This window comes from Chlorocebus sabaeus, chromosome 8 (assembly GCF_047675955.1).
Source record: "Chlorocebus sabaeus isolate Y175 chromosome 8, mChlSab1.0.hap1, whole genome shotgun sequence".
Classification (NCBI taxonomy): Eukaryota; Metazoa; Chordata; class Mammalia; order Primates; family Cercopithecidae; genus Chlorocebus; species Chlorocebus sabaeus.
In genome coordinates, this window is record NC_132911.1 from 72,468,079 (window position 1) to 72,484,232 (window position 16,154).

General features: G+C 38.0%; 1 long non-coding RNA gene across 4 annotated transcripts in view; it reads right to left on the reverse strand.

Annotated features, from left to right (window-relative positions):
* Positions 1-4,355: 4,355 nt before the first annotated feature.
* LOC119624918 (uncharacterized) overlaps positions 4,356-16,154 on the reverse strand; it is a 36,202-nt gene continuing 24,403 nt past the window's right edge. For all 4 annotated transcript variants that reach the window (XR_012093710.1, XR_012093708.1, XR_012093709.1 and 1 more), the window contains one exon: positions 4,356-14,359. This is a non-coding gene — a long non-coding RNA (uncharacterized lncRNA). The remainder of the gene's footprint in view (positions 14,360-16,154) is intronic.

Below are 16,154 nucleotides of genomic sequence, written 5' to 3' on the forward strand. Positions count from 1 at the left end.
GGTTCAGGGGTGTCTGCTCCCACTGTCTGGCGTCTCTCCACTCCTGGTGGAGAGCCTGCTCCAATCTCCTAGCAGGGCTTGGGCTGAGCCGCAGGGCCTTGACTGGCAGCGGAGGCAGACAGAGCCCTGGGATGAAGGGGGCAGGTCCTCAGAAAAGCCCCACCTCCAGGCCAGGGAGGGCCTGAAGGCTGGCGTCTGGGCTGCCAGTCCCGTGGACCTGAGTGGGGACTCATGGTGCCTCTTCTGGGCTCCCTATGACTGCCCAGGGACCAATTGGCAGGCACTTCCTCCCCTCTGAGGTCCAGGGCAGAGGACAATGGCCAGAGGAGAAGAGGGCAGAGAGACGACAGTAGGACCAGCTGCGAAGAGGTGTACCTTCTCTCTGAGAGCTACAGAGATGACCTGATGGTAGAAAGGAGCTACCTTCCCTGCTGTGAGCTTCAGAGACCAGCAGAGACGAGCCACTCTCTGCTGAGAGTTTCAAACACCCGCAGAGATGTCCGAATGACTTACCTGTGGACAGGAGCCACCCTCTTCAGGGCCTTCTCTCTGCTGAGAACTGAACATTGGACCGATGACCTACCTGCAGAGAGGAGCTACCCATTGCAGGTCTCCTCCGAGTCGTTTTAACACTTAATAAAGCTTATCTTCATCCTGTTTACCCTTCATTTGTCTGCGAACCTCATTCTTCCTGAACCCAGGACAAGAACTCAGGCAAAGGTGCACCAGCCACAGAGGTTTCTGGGAAGAAAATCGACACCCTAAAGATCCCAATACACAGGTACATAGATAACCAAAGTATAGAGCTTATTTGATGAAGCTTCATCCACATTACGTTTCCTGGACAACCACACATGGATACCATATGGGATATTCTTTATTCCTTTGGCCCAGACAACTTTGTTGAGCCTGGTATCAATGCACACATCTGGAGTTCCTGTCTTCTTCTTGACAAATTTCCAGATCTCTTTGGGTGCTGGAGGGGCATACTTCTTCAAACCCACTCCATGAATGTGCTTGTGAATGTTGATGGTGTATTTTTGTCACCATCTCGTTGAGGGGAGAACGGACCTTTTTCTTCTGGCCACCTTTCTTTGTGGAAGTCATTCTGCCGGACCCAAGTTGGAAAGGCCATAGTGCACTTCTTTTTATCATCAGATAGTATTCCTTTTTTTGGTTGTACTACAATTTGTTTATCCTTTCATTTACTGAAGGATATCCTGGTTGCTTCCAGATTTTGGCAGTTTTAAGTTGCTATAAACATTTGTATGCAAGTTTTTGTGTGGATATAAGTTTTCAAATCACCTGGGCAAATACCTAGGAGTGCAATTGCTGGATCATATGATAAGACTATGTTTAACTTTATAAAAAATACTGCCAAATGGTCTTCAAAGTGGCTATACTATTTTGTATTTCCAGCAGTAATGAATAAAAGATCTCTTGTTCCGATCTTCTCTAGCAATTGGTATAACCAGTTTTAATGAACTTTAGGGTAGGCACTAATCCAATGTGGCTGGTGTTCTTATAAGAAAAGGAAGAGACATCACAGATGAATACACACTGAGAAAGGACCATATGAGAATACGGCAAGAAGGCAGCCATGTACAAACCAAAGAGAGAGGCCTCAGGAGATACCAAATCTGCCAACACCTCAATCTTGGACTTTCAGCTTCCAGAACTATGCGAAAATAAGTATCTATTATTTAAGCCACCAAGTTTGTGGTATTTTGTTATGCCAGCCTGAGCAAACTAATACACAGGTTTCAAAGTTTTTCTATGTTTTCTTCAAGAAGCTTTATAGTTTTTGCATGTAGATGTAGAATTTTAGCAGTACCAGTTATTAAAAAGGCTATCTTTTTCCTCTGAAGTACTTATGCAATTTTATTAAAGATCAGTTGACTATATTTGTATAGTGTTATTATTCTTCTGTTATTTAGATAAGTGAATGTGAATTAATATTTAAAACAGTATTACTTCCAAATATGGCAACAATTCATTTAGCTTAATATTAGCTACAAGGCTATAAAGTGATCTGTATGACTCATTAAATCATTTGATTTTTTTTTTTTCCAGATGAGGTCAGACAGATCTGTTTCTTGGAAGAGAATATTTCAATTTGAGGAAAATGCCAATGATTTATTTTGGCATTTTGGGAGTCAGACTCCAGGCCAAAATCTTATGTGTGATCATTCAGATCTAACCATGGGCAATGACAAACGTTTTACCTGGCTGCCTCATCGGGGCAAGCTGCCCCTCTCACCCTAGGCTTTCTGCACCGTCAGTGCATTGCAGCCTCTGGAGAGAGTTGCAGTCAGAGACTCAGCTCCTGTGCAACTCCCCTCTCTCCTTTTAACACCCCTTCCCCTGCCTCCGACTGACCATAACCTTACCTTATCTGCATTCCTAGCCTAGGTGTCTCCATTCTAAGACATTACTTGGGGCAGCAGGGATACTCAACTGAAACTGATTAGGCACCTCTGTTGAGACCTACTTGTGGGGAGGCCTTAAAGAAACTTTTCTCTATTCTGACTCACTACTTTTGTACTCCCAGCCCTCCCTTCTCAGGATTTGTAAAATGGCAGGAACCTTTTTTCCAGAACTTTCTGGGCAGTGAAAGGATCCTGCTCTCACTCCTCCCACCTGTGCCAATACATCTCTCCCTCTCTTGGTGCTGTTCCATGGGGGAAAAATGGAAGACTGGGGAAGCCATCCATCTACTTTCTCCTTTTAATCTAGTCCTTACACTCTCAGAGTAAGGGATTAAAGCCTTCATTGTTACTTACTTGACCATCCTGACACCTGCAGCTCTCTACAGCATGTATTACAGTTCTTTCCTGACACTTAGAGTCCTCTGTTCCTCTCAGTAATCTATTTTATATCTATCTATCTGTACATCCACCTATCACTCTGTCTATATCTAGTTCTACAAGATATTTTCATTAGTTTTATGGAATATGGCTAGAAGATGGGACCACAGTCTGAGAGCTTCCAGGAGCACTGAAATCTAGGATCTTCCACATCTGAAAATAAATGACGACTTTCAACTTTTAAAGTCCAAAATGTCATTCTTGTGATAGTCATGAAAGCTGTACTTACTAAATTGGCTTTAAGAAGAGCAGATGATGGGCATCCACTAAATTTCATCTAGAATTATGGCCTATGTCACAATGTTTCGTAACTTCGCTGATGGCTAGGTTTTTATTTTCTTCACTTTTCAGGTGAGTAAATTTGTATCAGGATTACTAATTAAAATCAGATTCCTGGCTTTGGAGTAGGTAGCCAGTCAGACATTAGCAGGGCAGGAGACAGCCCCTCACCCAGGAATGTTAAGTGACCAGCAGGTGATGGTCAGGCAGTTGTTAAGCTGTGTCTCTGAAATGATCATTGGCCACAGCCAGTGACTTGGAAAGACAGTCTCCAAGTAGATGGAAAACACTTGGAGCTGATGATCAGCGGCTTCCTGATAAGATCTCAGGATTTGGACAAGTGGGCTCGGGCATGCACACTAAGAGGCAAAACAGTGGGTGTATGAATTCTCTGGGAGTGTTTGACCAGTAAAGGTGAATCACCTGTAGAGAGCATGTGCACAACCCCAGTAAATGCACTGCACATACAGTCACCCTCCCAAATGCTGACCAACACTGTGAGTGACAGTTAAGCAACAACCTGTCCCAAAGGAAGGCTCAAGGGAGGAGAAACACAAACCCTGGAACCATGTCAATGTAAAAACCCAAGTCCAGGGCTGAACAGGGCACTTGGATCTCTCAAGTCACCTGCTTGGTCCTCTTCCAAGTTCACTTTAATTCCTTTCATTCCTGCTCTAAAACTTTTAAAATAAACTCTCACGCCTGCTATAAAACTTGCCTCAGTTTCTACCTCTACCTTATGCCCTATTTCTGTCCCTCAGCCGAGTTCTTTCCTCTAAGGAGGCAGGGATTGAGTTTGCTACAGACTTGTACTGATTCACTGCTGATTACACTAGGGGCCACCAAGCCAACTAAAGTAAGGGTTTCCAGGGGAATTATTATAGTAAAGTGCCTGGGCTCATTCTAGTCATCAAAGAAGTTTGGCAATCCTGGCCGGACTCGAAGGTAAAAAAAGGTTTAAAGTAAGTATCCTGGTCTTCCTGCCTTCCATTTATTAAATTGTCGTAAAATTTATTAAATTTGCCAGCAAAACCTTTATCATACTAGCATTGTTTTGATTCTGTTTCACCCTTTACTCTTATTCTTTGATTCTCCAGACTCCATTTGGTTGAAGCTAACATTCTCAGGGTTAAATTTTTATTTTCTTCACTTTTTGGGTGAGTAAATTTGTAAGAATTCTCAGGAAATTGGTGGCATGCTAATTTTGGGAGATGTATTTTATTTGAGTGCAATGAAACTTACACTAGACACGTTTAAAATAAAGAGAGACACATATAATTACACTCGCATATATTTTCAGTATCTCTGAAGTTGTTGCATAGGGCAATCTCGTGACATCCATAAGAACACTTCTTTATTATGTTGTATCTTATAACTATGATTTATTGTATCTATTTGCAATCCCTAAAGAATTCTATAGAATTTTAAGCTAAATTTACATGGAGAATATTTTTTTTTCTAATGCTTCAGCAGATTCACACACCAGCTGCTGGGTTCTCCTTCAAATAGTTCAGTAACATGAAGATCTGGAAGAGATTTGGGCTTACTCTATATAACAGTCCCAGAGTTTGTCACTTATAATTGAAGCATAAGCTTCCCCACATTACAGTACTCCTTCCATCTCAATCATTAAGTAAAACTTATAATACTTAAAAAGCTGTTATATATATTTATCCAGCTGACACCTGCACACATGAATACACTGCTTTTCGAAATAGAAACACATATTTGCAAATTCATTATAGAAACAAGCATCTCACTCATATTAAATTTCACAACAGAAATCACCGTAGCATAAAGGGTAACAGACTCTATGTTACCTATAATGAATGCATTCGAGTTTACAGAATGAGGTTCTAAATTATCATAAGTTAGAATTTTAAATACTTGAATATAAAATAACTTTAGTTACTACTTTCCCAAGATGTTGATAAAGAGCACCCCTCTACCCCTCTACACACACATGCGCGCGCACACACACACACACACACACTTTTCAACTAAATGCTATCTATAATAATAAAAGTATAAGTTCCCAAATGGGGCAATCTGATTCTTACCATGGATAGATTGAATGTGAAATGTGACTGGTATGGATCTTTTTGGTCATAAGTGAAGATGCTAACAGTTGGTAAAACAGTTTCATAAAATGTGTTAGTCCCTGCCTTTATAGAATTCACAATCTACTAAGGGAGATATATAAAAAAAAAAATTAGAAGGCAAAATAAGTAAATACTTGTTGAAGGTAAATATACTGTTTGAGGTAAGCACAGAAGGGGTGAGTGAGAGTGTGTTTGTCTGGAAAAGTCAGAACCACTCACAGAAGAGGAGATCACTGTAGGGAAAGTGACTAAATAGAGAAAGAAAGGGACATTTTAGGAAGAAAGAATATTCTGTGTGATGTCGTGAAAGTGTGAAAGAGTAAGATCTATGTGATAAAGTAGATGCCACTTGGTATGATTGTAACGTCGAATATATGCAATAAAGAAGCCTCTCTTACCAAGGATAAATAAAGTTCCAGTGAAAATAAAGGTGATTGGAATACCATGCAATCACCTAGGACTTAAAATGACTTTTAAGGATTTGAAGGATTTCTGCTTTTTTGTTTTCATTTTTGATATTTAAACTGAAATATCTAATGTAGTCAATAGCAAGTATTCACTGAGAAAAACACATGTACTCAAAGCATATGCAATACATTTGAAAAAGGAACTTCATTAAAGATCTGTATCTATGTGATTGGCAATCACCTTAGTTAATATATTTTCAGTATAAACATGATATCAGGAAATATATGACCAGATACTGACCAATCCCCCAAGAAGGACTTGTAGGTATGCACATTTGAGGGCCTTCCATCACAATAATCAGAAAACCTTAGCAGAGCTACACTTACTACTGCTTAATAAGCTAGTCACCACGGCAGACCTTCTAATCTGCCTCTTAGTGCATTAATTTTAAAAATGAAAGGGCAACCCAGAATCAAGCTTTTAACATGAAAGGGGGTCCAAAAGAAATAAACATGGTAAATTTTTCAAAGGAAAGAAAGAGAATGCAGAGTCGTGGAAAACTTCAAAACTAAATTACTGGAGATACCACTTCCATTGTGGGCCCAAGGCATTTACTACTAGGCTGAGCACATATAATATATAATTTATATGTGTTAATGTACTTGATAGGTATCATATATTACCTATAAACCTTGGACAAAATATGGAAAACAACTACCTGAAAACAGTAGAGAGTGAAGAGAAGTAGGTAGATTCCACAGGAGAAATGACATTTGGAAGAAAGGACTCTCCTCTCTCCCTCTTTTAAAGTGTTTTTTACTTAAGGGCAGCTGGAAATTGGCACAACACTGAGTGGCTAAAACATCAGGAAAAAAAATATATTTTTCTGGTCTGAAGAAACAAAGAAAAGAGTTCAGATATATCAGAGACACTGGAAAGTGAAGGAAAAATCCTGGAAATGTATGAGTAAAGGAGGGGATCCCCAAATTCTACATACATGAATTATGAAAAAAAAATGGTGGTCGATCCCATTCATGCAACACAAAGAAAACTGCAAGCAGCATATGTTGAGTTTGAGTCAAACCAAGTCAATTACCTACCAATAAAAACTCAACACCTTTTGGAGAAAGTTAGAAGAATCCAGAGTTTCTAAATTATAGAATTCATGATGTCCAGAACGTAATCCAGAATTACCAAAGCAAAACAGGAAAATAGGACCCATTTTCAAAAGAAAAGGCAGTTAAAAAGGATCGAACCCCAAAGTGACCGAGATGTTGGAAATGGTAGATAGGATTTTAGAATGGATGTACAACTACACTGAATGAAGCAAAGGGAAATCCACTCACAATAAATGAAAAGATAGGAATTGTTAGAAGAGAGATAGAACCAAATGGAAATTCTAGAATTGAAAATATATTTGAAATTCAAATTTACTGGGCAAATTTAGCAGCAGAAAGGAGATGGCAGAGTAAAGGGTAAGTAACCCCTGAAGATAAATCAGTATAATTTATCTAATCTGAAGAAGGAAAAGGATAAAAGTAGAAGGAAAAGAGGATGAGCATTTCAGGGACCTATGAAACAATAGCAAAAGGTCTTATATATGTATATTGTTGAGTGTCAGAAGAAGAATGGAGAGAGAATCAGGGGAAAGAATATGAGGAAATAATGGCCGTGACTGCTACTTCTGGCCAAGATGGAGTACCAGAGACAAGATTTACCTCTTATCTAAAGCAACCCCCCAGATTAGATGAAATATGCAGGACAACACTTTTTAAGACACTGAAAATCAGGCAATGATAACAGAAAAGAAATGAGGTTAGTACTATGATTGCTCCAGCTTACTGACTTGAGAGCACTTCCAGGCTGCAGTGAAGGGAGAAGTGGCCCATTTGGGCCCAGTGGTCTCCCTAAATTGCAGGAGAGAGGGGAATGGTGGAGTTGTTAAATAAGAGTTTCAGTTTTGCAAGATGAAAAAATTCTGGAGATTGGTTATACAACAATGTGAATATATTTAACACTGAATTTTATACTTTAAAATGGTTAATATGGTAAATACTATAGTATGTGTATTTTGCCATATTTTTTTAGCCTGTAGGATTTATTTATTTATTTATTTATTTTTGTATTTTTTTATTATACTTTAAGTTCTAGGGTACATGTGCACAACATGCAGGTTTGTTACATATGTATACATGTGCCATGTTGGTGTGCTGCACTCATCAACTCGACATTTACATTAGGTATATCTCCTAATGCTATCCCTCTCACCTCCCCACTCCCCCCACCCAATGACAGGCCCCAGTGTGTGATGTTCTCCACCCCATGTCCAAGCGTTCTCATTGTTCAATTCCCACCTATGAGTGAGAACATGTGGTGTTTGGTTTTCTGTGCTTGCGATAGTTTGCCCAGAATGACAGTTTCCAGCTTCATTCATGTCCCTACAAAGGACATGAACTCATCCTTTTTTATGACTGCATAGTATTCCATGGTGTATATGTGCCACATTTTCTTAATCCAGTCTATCATTGATGGACATTTGGGTTGGTTCCAAGTCTTTGCTATTGTGAATAGTGCCGCAATAAACATACATGTGTGTGTGTTTTTATAGCAGAATGATTTATAATCCTTTGGGTATATACCCAGTAATGGGATGGCTGGGACAAATGGTATTTCTAGTTCTAGATCCTTGAGGAATCACCACACTGTCTTCCACAATGATTGAACTAGTTTACAGTCCCACCAACAGTGTAAAAGTGTTCCTATTTCTCCACATCCTCTCTAGCACCTGTTGTTTCCTGACTTTTTAATGATCACCATTCTAACTGGTGTGAGATGGCATCTCATTGTGGTTTTGATTTGCATTTCTCTGATGGCCAGTGATGATGAGCATTTTTTCATGTGTCTGTTGGCTGCATAAATGTCTTCTTTTGAAAAGTGTCTGTTCATATCCTTCGCCCACTTTTCGATGGGGTTGTTTGATTTTTTTCTTGTAAATTTGTTTGAGTTCTTTGTGGGTTCTGGATATTAGCCCTCAATAAACTAGGTATTGATGGGATATATCTCAAAATAATAAGAGCTGTTTATGAGAAACCCACAGCTAATATCATACTGAATGGGCAAAAACTGGAAGCATTCCCTTTGAAAACTGGCACAAGTCAGGGATGCCCTCTCTCACCACTCCGATTCAACATAGTGTTGGAAGTTCTGGCCAGGGCAATCAGGCAGGAGAAAGAAAGAAAAGGTATTCAGTTAGGAAAAGAGGAAGTCAAATTGTCCCTGTTTGCAGATGATATGATTGTACATTTAGAAAATCCCATCGTCTCAGCCCAAAATCTCCTTAAGCTGATAAACAACTTCAGCAAAGTCTCAGGATACAAAATCAATGTGCAAAACTCACAAGCATTCCTAAACACCAACAAGAGACAGAGAGCCAAATTATGAGTGAACTCCCATTCACAATTGCTTCAAAGAGAATAAAATACCTAGGAATCCAACTTACAAGGGATGTGAAGGATCTCTTCAAGGAGAACTACAAACCACTGTTCAACGAAATAAAAGAGGATGCAAACAAATGGAAGAACATCCCATGCTCATGGATAGGAAGAATCAATATCGTGAAAATGGCCATATTGCCCAAGGTAGTTTATGGATTCAATGCCATCCCCATCAAGCTACCAATGACTTTCTTCATAGAATTGGAAAAAATCTACTTTAAAGTTCATATGGAACCAAAAAAGAGCCCACATTGCCAAGACAATCCTAAGGCAAAAGAATAAAGGTGGAGGCATCACACTACCTGACTTCAAACTATACTACAAGGCTATAGCAACCAAAACAGCATGGTACTGGTACCAAAACAGAGATATAGACCAATGGAATAGAACAGAGCACTCAGAAATAACACCACACATCTACAAGTATCTGATCTTTAACAAACCTGACAAAAACAAGAAATGAGGGAAGGATTCCCTGTTTAATAAATGGTGCTGGGAAAACTGGCTAGCCATATGTAGAAAGCTGAAACTGGATCCCTTCCTTACACCTTATGCAAAAATTAATTCAAGATGGATTAAAGACTTAAATGTTAGACCTAAAACCATAAAAACCCTAGAAGAGAACCTAGGTAATATCATTCAGGATATAGGCATGGGCAAGGACTTCATGACTAAAACACCAAAAACAATGACAACAGAAGCCAAAATAGGCGAATGGGACCTAATTAAACTAAAGAACTTCTGCACAGCAAAAGAAACTACCATCAGAGTGAACAGACCACCTACAGAATGGGAGAAAATTTTTACAATCTACCCATCTGATAAAGGGCTAATTTTACCATAATTTTTAAGTGAAAACCGGAAACAACCTAAATGTCTAACATAGGAACCTGATATTATAAAATACGGCATTGCCATGTGACAGAAAACTCTACATCCTCTAAAGATAAGGCATAGTGGAATAAGATTTCATGACCTCAAGACTTCATGATTTAGTATTAACAAAAAAGTGAAATTATAAATCAGTGTGTGAACTAGAATCCACTTTTTAAAAACATATATATCTAAATAAAAAGTCTAGAATGTTCACAAGCATTATGACTAAGTGACACAATTACAGGTATTTTTTGCATCATTTAATATTTTTGAAGTTTTCTATCATACATTATTTTTGTGATCAAATTTTAAAGTTATTAAAAACAATTTTAGGCTGGGCACAATGGCTCATACCTGTAACCCTAGCACTTTGGGAGGCCGAGACAGGTGGATCACTTGAGTCTCAGAGTTCAAGACTAACCTGGGCCACATGACAAAACCTTGTCTTTACAAAAAATACAAAAATTAGCTGAGCATGGTGTGCATACCTGTAGTGCCAGCTTTTTGGGAGGCTGAGGTGGGAGGATTGCTTGATCCTGGAAGGCAGATGTTGCAGTGAGCCAAGATTATGTCACTGTACTCCATCCTTGGCAAAAATGTGAGATTCTGTCTCACAAAACTAAACAAAACGAATTTAATGCATGAAACTACACTGGCAATAAAATTGTATAGAACCATTAAGTACTATTAAGTTCTTTTTCATTACCAAGGTGAAAAAAAGACTGCCCATACCAAATGCTGGTAAGGATAGGAAATTACTGGAACTCTTAAACACTTTTCTTGGGAATGTAAAATGCTACAACCTGTTTAGAAGCAGTTTGGCAATTTCTTAAACAGTTAAACATGCTTCTACAATATGGCCCAGTCATTCCACTTGTATGTATTAACCCAAGAAAAATAGAAAGAGTGTATACGAATGTTCATGGCAACTTTGTCTGTAGTGGTCTCAAAGTGGACACAACCTCAATGTTCATCAGCAGGTGGATAAACATATTGTAGTATATCCATACAACAGAATACTACTCAGCAATGAAAAGGAACAAACTATTGATACACACAATAATGTATGACTCCTGAAATAATTGAGTCTCAGTGAAAGTAGTGAGACAAAAAGTATACATAATGTATGAGTTCATTTCTATAAAATTCTAGGAAATGCAAATGTATAGTGTCAGAAAGGAGATCAGTGGGAGCCTGTGAATCAGATGGAATGTGGGAGGAATTACTAAAAGGCAGAAGGAAACATTCTAGGGTAATAGATATGTTCATTGCTTTCATTGCGGTGATGATCTCCTGAGTGTATATGTATGAAAATGTATCCAAATTTACATTTTGAATACGTGCTGCTTATTGTATGTCAAGTCTACCTCTCAATAGGCTTTTTAAAAAATTAGCAAACTTCAAGTTGAAAAATTAAAAATAAAACTAAACTTTGGCTCATCCTAATAAAAGCACTGAACACCACAAAATAAAGAGGAAATCTTGAAAGCATCCAGAGAAAAACAACACATTCTAAAGAAGTGAACAATGTAACAATACACCATAATTACCATCTTGAAAGGACAGAAAAAAAAAATCTAACAACCAATTATCAACCAGCAAAGATGAAGGCAAAATAAAGGCATTTTTAGAAAAAGAAAAGAGAATCCTTTACCAACAGACTATCTCCTTGAGAAATGCTAATGGACATTCTTCAGGCTTTAGGCAAATGACAACATATCACACTGCTGATCTTCAGGAAGGAATTAACACCAGAAACAAAGACACACATTTCATAATGCCAAAAGGATCATCAGTCCATTTAGGAAGACAATATTCATAAATAGTTGGGTTTTTTTTTGGTCTCTGAACAGCTTCAAAATTCATGAAACAACATTAATTAATCAAAGGGAGAAATAAATGATTCTAAAATCATACTTGACAATTTTTAACAAAATTCTTTTAGCAATTGATAGAGTCAGATAAATAAAATTAATGAAGAAGTAGATGGATTTGAACAAACTATCAAACACCTTGACCTAAATGATTTTATAGAATGCTACACTGAACAACTGCAGAATACACATCTTTTCAAGTAAATATGGTGTGTTCACTGAGATAGATTATATGCTGGACCCTCCAACAAGTCTCAATACATGTAAAGGGTTGAAAGCATACAGAATATGTTTTCTGAGCATAATATAATTAAATTAGAAATCAATAACAATGTGGTATCTAGAAAAATCCCTAACATTATAGCAAATCCCTCAAATTTCGTTAGTAAATAAATCAGCAAAAAATTAGAGAATATTTTGAGATGGAAAATACATAAAACCATATAATTTTGGAAGGAAAACATAGGATAATGTTTGTGATTTGTGAGAAAGCAAAATTTGGGCCTGAAACGTAAAGCAAATAACCATAATAAAAACTTAGTAAGTTACACTTCATCAAAATCAAAAACTGCTTAACAAAAGCACCACTAATGAATTGAACAGGCAAGCCACAGATTTTAAGACAATGTACATTGCAAAGCATGCATATAACAAAGGCCTGGTATGCAGTGTATGTAAAGAAATCCTACAACTCAATAACAAAATACAGCTCCATAAAAATGGACAAAGGAATTGAATAGACATATCAACAAGTACATGAAACAAGTACATAAAAATGTGTTTAACATCATTAGTCATTAGAGAAATGCAAATTAGAACTACATAGAGATACCACTACACACCCGTCAGAATGACTAAAACTAGAAAAACTAATTTTTGGTAAGGATATGCAGCAACTGGAAATCTCATCCATTATTGTTGGGAGTGTAAAATGGGCCAACTATTTTGGGAAAAAAGAGCTGGCATTTTCTTCTACAACTAAACATATATTAACCTATGATCCAGTAACATAATTTCTGGGTATTTACTCAAAAAAGCATACATATGCATAAAAAGCCTGTACAATATTCAAATCTGTTCCATTTCTAATTGCCAAAAGTGGAAAACATCCCCCAGATACTTTAATGTGAGACAAGAATGAATAAACAAGCTTTGGCATTTTTATTCAATGAAATATGCAGCAATAAAAAGAACCAGCTATTGACATGCAGCAATACGAATAAATCTCAAAAACATTGTGTTGAGCAAAGGAAGCTAGTCATAAAATTATATATACTTCACTACAGTATTTTATTTTTATGAAGTTCTAAAACAGTCAAAGCCAATCAATGATGGAGAAAAATTTGAACAGTAGTTTTCTTGGGGTGTGGTCAGGATTGGTGATTGAGAAGGGACATGAAAGATTTTGCTAGGGTGATAGTAATCTTCTATAATGATGGACTTTGAGTTATACAAGTGTACACATTTTTCAGAACTAAGTAAAATGTGTGTGTAGATTAATTGTGTATTAATTGTACATCAAAAGGAAAAAATTAAACATTGAACTCTAGTTAATGGCAGAGCATGTGGAAGGATCTAGGAGAAGCATGTACTTGTTTGCAGTTTACTTACAAAAGCATACAAGTAATATATTAATTCGGGAGTAAATACGTGGAAAAGCAAGAATATAGGTGCTGGGTGTATATTAGCATTCATGCTAAAATTGTTTCATTTCAGCTATATGTTTCAAAAGTTTGATTTAAAAAATTTTGGAAAAACTAAATTGCTACAATCAACAGCTTTACAGAGAAGAGAAAACATATCAAAAAGACAGATAACCAGTGTTGGAGGGGATGTGGAGAAAAGGAAGCCCTTATACATTCGTGGTGGAAATGTAAATTAGCACAGCTATTATGGAAAGTAATATGGAGTTTCCTCAAAATATTAAAAATATTCCAGCCCAATTCCACTTCTGGATATATAGCCAAAGAAAATGAAATGAATATGTCAAAGCAGTATCTGCACTTCTAAGTTCATTGCAGCTTATTCACAATAGCCAAGATATGGAATCAATCTAAGTGTCCATCAACAGATGAATAGATAAAGAAAATATAGTATGTATACACAATGGAATAGTATTCAGCCTTAAAAAAGAAAGAAATCTGGTCATTTGGGACAATATGGATGAATCTGGAGGAAATTATGTTACATGAAATAGGTCAGGCATAGAAAGACAAATACCACATAGAAACAGAGGGCAGGCAGGATTCAGTGGCTCATGCCTGTAATTCCAGCACTTTGGAAGGCTGAGGCAGGAGGATCGCTTGAATTCAGAAGTTCCGGTGTCATGGAGCATGCCTGTGGTCTCAGCTACTTGGAAAGTTGAGGCAGGAAGATTGCTTGAGCGTGGGAACTTGAGGTTGCAGCAAGCTGCGATCAGGGCACTATACTCCAGCCCGGGCAACACAGTGAGACCCTGTCTGAAAAAGAAACAAGAAATAGAGAGTAGAATTATGGTTACTAGGAGCTAAAGGAGGAAGGAGTTGAGGAGATGTTGGTCAACAGATCCAAAGTTTCAGTTAGCAGAAATAAGTAGAGGAGAGCTGCTCTACAACACAGTGAGTAGAATTAACAAGAATGTATTGTATACTTGAAAATTGCTAAGAGAGTAGATTTTAAATGTTCTTTCACTACAAAAAATGCTAAGTATCTGTGGTAATAGATATGTTAATTCACTTGATTAGTCATTCTACAGTGTATACATATATCAAAATATCATGCTATATATCATAAATATATACAATTTTTATTTGTCAATTTACAAAAGAAAAAGCAAAATAAATAAGGAACCCTATGACAACAAAATGCTCTCAAATAGTAAATCCCATCTCCTAAATACACACAAAATCAACAGGAGGATGGAACGTTTAGGTTGAGAAAATCTGCTCAAAAGACAAAGAGATGGAAAAATAGAAGAGTGAAGATAAGAAAACAGCATTAGGCAAAAAGATTCAACATCATCTAAGTAGTAATCCAGATAATGAGATTTGAAAAAATGTTTCTGAGGAAATTATCAAAAAATAACAGAAGAAAATGTCCCACAACAGGTAGGAAAGAATGTGCTTTCCTAGATTGAAAGGACTATGTGTCTATTATTAGAGTGGACAGCCAAACAGACATGAGCAGGGCAGGAGAAGCCCCCCACCCCACCAGGAATGCCAGGCGACCATCAGGTGCTAGTTGGGTGACCATCAGGTGCTAGTCAGGTGGTTGTTAAACCCTCTAAAATGATAATTGGTCACTGCTGGCTCCAGGGAAAGTCAATCTCCCAATAGATAGAAAACACCTGAAGCTGGTGAGCAGCCGTTTCCCAATAAGATCTCAAGAGTTAGCTGAGTGTGCTCAAGCATGCACACTAAGAGGCATAATGGTAGAGTTTAATTGGCATATAACCTTCCTCCAGGAACACTCTACTGATAAGGGGAAAACACCTCAAGTGATCATACACACAACCTCCAGTAAACATACTGCTCATTGGCCCCTCCCAAGTGCTGGCATGTACATGCGAACAGCTCACCCCAAGGAAGAATCAGGAAAGAAGAGATGCAAAACCCTACAAGCATGCCAACATATAAAAAGCCCAAGACAAGGACTAAATGGCACACTGGAACTCTCGAGTTGCCCAGTGGGCCCTCTTCCAAGTGTACTTTACTTCCTTTCATTCCTGCATTAAGGATCTAGAACTAGAAGTACCATATGACCCAGCCATCCCATTACTGGGTATATACCCAGAGGATTATAAATCATGCTGCTATAAAGACACATGTACACGTATGTTTATTGCGGCACTATTCACAATAGCAAAGACTTGGAATCAACCTAAATGGCCATCAGTGACAGACTGGATTAAGAAAATGTGGCACATATACACCATGGAATACTATGCAGCCATAAAAAAGGATGAGTTTGCGTCCTTTGTAGGGACATGGATGCAGCTGGAAACCATCATTCTTAGCAAACTATCACAAGAACAGGAAACCAAACACCGCATGTTCTCACTCATAGGTGGGAACTGAACAATGAGATCACCTGGACTCGGGAAGGGGAACATCACACACCGGGGCCTATCACGGGGGGGCGGGGAGGGATTGCACTGGGAGTTATACCTGACGTAAATAACGGGTTGATGGGTGCAGCACACCAACACGGCACAAGTATACATATGTAACAAACCTGCATGTTCTGCACATGTACCCTAGAACTTAAAGTATAATA